Source organism: Otolemur garnettii, unplaced genomic scaffold (genome assembly GCF_000181295.1).
Source record: "Otolemur garnettii isolate 467f Iridium unplaced genomic scaffold, OtoGar3 scaffold00222, whole genome shotgun sequence".
Lineage (NCBI taxonomy): Eukaryota > Metazoa > Chordata > Mammalia > Primates > Galagidae > Otolemur > Otolemur garnettii.
Genome location: NW_003852617.1, coordinates 190,962 through 196,554, shown reverse-complemented (window position 1 = coordinate 196,554; position 5,593 = coordinate 190,962).

Below are 5,593 nucleotides of genomic sequence, written 5' to 3'. Positions count from 1 at the left end.
AGGCCAGGGATTCTATTAAAGTTGGGCAGAACTGTTCTAGTAAATAATGGCAAAAGCATTTGCTATGGGGAAAAATAAGTCATGATGGAAAAGAAAACTAACCTGTATTGAAAGTAATTTATCATTCTTGATAAGTTCTACTTTTGTACGGTAGGTGGGCACCAAGATTCTGCAATAGCATCATTACCACTTTTCTTAAATTAAGTCTTACCTTAGAACAAGGGAATCATATTCTTCAAGGGGCCAGTAAACATGAACAGGTGACTTGTCAACACCAGGAAACACAATCCTCTCTTTATCCGCTGCACCTGTGTCAAAAGACTCTGCATTATTCTTCCTGTATTTCATCAATATCAGGGCTAGAGAACGGTTCTCAGCCTTTGGGTCACAACCCATAAGAACTGTATTAAAGGGCCACAGCATTAGGAAAGTTGAGAACCACTGGGCTAGAGGATACCTGGAATATCTGGATGGGTGTTTTCTACAATGCAGCCCACATGATACTAATAGATGTTAGTCAGTAAAGGGATTCTGAGGGTAACTAAGATCGATACAAAGTTAAGCAAATTTTCTTCAGGACTTCTCAATGTCTTTACTGACACTTATGTATATTGTGAGTGTTCTAAAAGGGAGAAATTGTGTGTATCTGACTTAAAAATTTGACCACAGAACTTATTTTCATGAGATTAACATTCCTTGGACCCCATGTTTGGAAAATGCTAACAGTGATGGAATTGAGGTTTGGGGAGGTTAAATTGTGTAACACCACAAACTATTTAGAGGCAGCATGGGTAGAGAACTCCAGCCCTGGCAAGTCTCAGGTGGAAGAAGAGATGCCGCTGGGGAGCCATCCTCTCCCACGCTATGGGGCTCATGATGTGGGTCACTTATTTTTTAAGAATGACCAACTGGCTAGTTAATAACTGTGATAAAGAAAAACATTTCTTAATATTATATTTTAAAGTTTTGATAAGATTTGTGTATATACATGTCTTTTTGTATTTTGAAATTTAAGGTATTTAACCTCTTGTGATATTTTGAGAGTATTAACTGACCCATTTTTACTCTTTTTTTTGGCAGTTTTTTTTTGGCCAGGGCTGGGTTTGAACCCACCACCTCCAGTATATGGGGCTGGCGCCCTAATCCTTGAGCCACAGGCACTGCCCCTTTTTTTTGTCGTTGTTGCAGTTTTGGCTGGGGCCGGGTTCCAGCCTGCCACCCTTGGTATAAGGGACCGGCACCCTACTCACTGAGCCACAGGCGCTGCCCACCTGACCCATTTTTAAATATTATTTATCTATGTTTGTAATAATTTTTTACAAAACAGATTTGTGATTTTCTTTACAGAGAGCAAATCTTTTTTTCTTGGTTTATGATGTTAAACTTTGGAGTGAAATGAGGGACCGTGAGCTGTGACCCCAAGGAAAGGAGGCCAAAACGTAGATCTGAAGGAAGGTTTGGACATGGCCAAACAATTGAAGGGTCAAGACGGTGCTTATTTGATCTTGAGAATCAACTCAGGGTTTTTTGCTGTGATAGGATTTATAAAAAATGAAGAATCCATTTTTCCCAGGATAAGGGGGAGGGACATATAGAGAATTTTGGCATTGTGCTGTCCTGAGCCAAATTTAGTGAAGTTTCTCTATCTTGTTGAATAAGTGCATGGATCCCCATTTGCAACTTTCTAGATTGAATTTCAAATGATATTTCCTCTTGGAAGCTGTAGGTCAGTATTTTTGCCAGATGTCTTTTAATATTAGGAGCTTTGCTTTTTTTTTTTAAATTTGCTAAATTCAATCTGTGCCTTTACATGGACTTTTATATAAAATCAAAGGACATATCTCCCATTCATATTTATTATGCTAACTATTTTTCAAGTATAAACAGAAATTCTAACATCCTTTCTGTTATAGTTGAATCTGATTTTTGAAATAATTATGTTTCTTGGTGATACAAATATATCAGAAGTATTAGTGCTTATGCTCACCAAGTTCTTCTCCAAGAGGCAGTCTATATAGTACAAAATGCATGTGTGAATGACGCATGCTCAGTCTGCTGCAGTAGGCAGGGTCATCCGAGTGAGGACAGCTACTGGGCCCTACCTGAGCTGGCGTGCAGGTGTGCTGCAGACACAAGGAAGCAACTCCCAGTGGGCCAACTAGCCAGGGGTAACCATCACAGTAAAATCAGCTAAAGAGAGAAAAAGAACAACAGACTTCCAGGATATTATTTTTCATGTTTATTTTTAAATAAAATTTGTCATTTTCTGTTATGTGAGTACTGTAATAAGCTACAGAATTAAAAGCATTACTTGTGATATTTTTGGTGTATTCATGTTGTTTTCATTTCATTCAGGGTAATCTCCATCAAGCAATCTACAGATAACTCTTGTAACCAGTTCTTTCCCTCCTACATTCCTCCCATTTTCCCTCTCCCCTCTCTTCCTCCTCCCTTGCTCTGTGTTTTTAAAGGCCTTCACACAGTTTAAATGACCACTCAGTAAAACTGACTCTGCCCTTCATAGGTGGTTAAAAATTGGCTTTGTGCTTCATATTGCCATAGGTGTGAAGTTATAGAGCATAACAGAGCTCTTTGTTGTGTCACTGCTTACACTAGGTGCCTACAAAAGCTTACTGTTGTTAGCAAGTTGGACTATTTGACACCAAACGTGTGGGTGAGATGTAGCGTAGGTCACCATGCTTAAACAATTGTATCATTCAAGTGTTATTTTTAAAAGGTCTTAAAATGCATTTTGCATATCACAAAAAATGCTTTGTGAATTAGTTATATAGTTTTCCAATAATACTTAGGGCTGAATTATAGGGGAGTATCTGACATTTAGGACAATATTTGAATTTATGGCTTTTTTTAAATTTGGAAATTTCAGAGTTTTTTTTAAGAGAGTTGAAATAGATGATGGATTACATCAATATAGCTAAACAGGTGGATGAATTAAGACCCTGAAATGATGTCAAGAAACAGAATCTTGTATTATTCTACATGAGATTATTCCCTAGAGTTAAGAGCTGTACAATTTCATAAATTAGCTTTTTTTTTTTTTTTTTGTACAACTAAAGCAGGATCCTATGTACAGATAACATAATGGATATAGAATTTTTTTTTTTAAGAGACAGTCTCACTTTGTTGCCCTCAGTAGTGTGCTGAGGCATCACAGCTCACACCAACCTCCAGCTCTTTGGCTTAGGCGATTCTCTTGCCTCATCCTCCCAAGTAGCTGGGACTACAGGCACCCACCACAACGCCTGGCTATTTTTTTGTTGCAGTTTGGCCGGAGCCAGGCTTGAACCTGCCACCCTAGGTATATGGGGCCAGCACCCTACTCACTGAGCCACAGGTGCCGCCCATGGATACAGAATTTTGAGGAAGCCTTCAGTAAGACAGGTATTTTTAGTTGACCCCAGGAGCAAGCTGCCCTCTGAGAGACCTTACTAGGTGGCATGACATTGAAGAGTGAACCATTTGGGTGTAACTCTTGGCTTAGTGACTCAGAACACTGATTTTTGTTGTTGTACCATAAGATGACCTGGCTTCCATTAGTTGTTTCATATAATCAGTTAACATAGTGATTCACAGCCAAAAATATAATTGGCCTAAGGATAAAAACATTTGAACTGATACGACCTGCAGATTCTCTCTCAGAAGACAGATATATGAGGGGTCAAATTATAATAAAAAGTTTGCTTGGTGAACAGAAACTGAACAAAGGGAAATTGTTATAGAATTTATGTATTTTTAATGTTGTGAGGCCAATATTAAATGCAAACACTCCCTAGTGCTAACCTTGCTAATGGGATGACCCCTCACCTGCTTCCTTTATGCAGGCCCTGCCAACTTTTTCCTCTCTGTGACTGCCATTTTTCCAATCTATTGTTATTGATCATTATCTCACCTCCTCTGGTGGGCATGGTTTTTGCTCAAAAATCTTCAGTCTTTCTCTGGTCTAGGAGTCAAGTCATTTTAAGATAACCTTGCATATTTTTGTTCTGATGCCTGAATGTGATACCTCAGTAGGTCACCAGAGATTTGGGATGAGTAGTGTGCATTTACTAGGATAAATCTTGGAAGACACATTCAGTGAGCTGCTCTTCTGTTTCTTCTACAAATAATCTGAGGCATTTGTTTATTTTTTAGATTTGATCTATTTTCCAAAAAGGCAGTGATCGAAAGGAGAAAGGGATAGATTATCAACATTTATTAGAGATCCATCATTACTAAGCATTTTCTATGCTTTTCATTCGAACCTCACAACTAATGTGTGATGTCTTTCATTATTATTTCCATTTTCAGCTGAAGAAAGACTCAGACAAGGTAAGAGAAGTTTGTTGAAGGACATAGATAGATAAAGTGGTACAGTCAGAACTTGAGAACTCCAGTGTGTCTGCACCCAGGGCCCATGTTCTTTCTACTTTTGTTATTGTCATCCTTTTAGAAAGTTAGTTAAGGACATAGCCTCATGAATAAGGCATTCATGAGTGACTGCATCTGCTGATTAGCTGCGCACACACAGGTCATATGTGCATGTGTGTACGCTGCACACAGTGTATCTGTGGACACTGTAGACTGTGGTCCATGTCATTGCTTCTCAGGCTGTCTGGGTGATGGACAAGTTCCCCCCAGTACATCACAAGTAATACTTTTATAGGACACATTAAAAATAATTAGAAGAATGAAATAATTTTAAAAAGACATATAAAATATAATCCCAGTGATCATGGCAATGTCAAATTGCCATACATGTTTTGAAGTGCTTAATTTCTGTTTTGTTACACATCAGCAACAGTCCATAGACAGCACCAGCCCACCAGGATTAGGGTTAGGGTTAGTACTACACTTCAAATGGCACTGGTCTAGAGGTTATTTTTCTGGGACTCCATTGATCTTTTCAGGCAACAAAAAAAAATTCCTGACCTTTTTCCAATATAAGTTTACAGTTTAAAAGAATAGCATCCTCAGCTAACTATTTGGGAGAGTATGGTATATGATTTGTTAAATAATTATAGAGTTCTTCATTTTGTTGATGCTTCTAAGAAGAAAATGAAAAACAAAGTTATGGAACATAAACCCTTTTTTTTTTTTTGAGACAAGAGTCTCACTACTCAGTAGGTCACCCTCAGTAGAGTGCTGTGGTGTCACAACTTACAGCAACCTCGAACTCTTGGGCTTAAGCAATTCTCTTGCCTCAGCCTCCCAAGTAGCTGGGACTACAGGCACCTGGTTATTTTTTTGTTGCAGTTGTTTTTGTTTAGCTGGCCCAGGCCAGGTTCGAATCCACCAGCCTGGGTGTATGTGGCTGGAGCCCTACCTACTGAGCTATGAGTGCCGCCCATAAACCCTTTTATAACCTCTCTCTATAGACATCGCATTATGGAATTGGACATTCCATTATGATACTTGTTGGTCATTTTTTACTTAATTTTATCTCTTAACTAACTCATCTCTAACCATGTAATGTTTACAATGCATGTTGGACTGAATGCTTTATTATACAGCTTACTAGATGTAGGTACATAGGGTAGAATGTCTGTAAGTTGACCAGCTCAGGGACTATAACAAATTGGTCAACATATGGAAG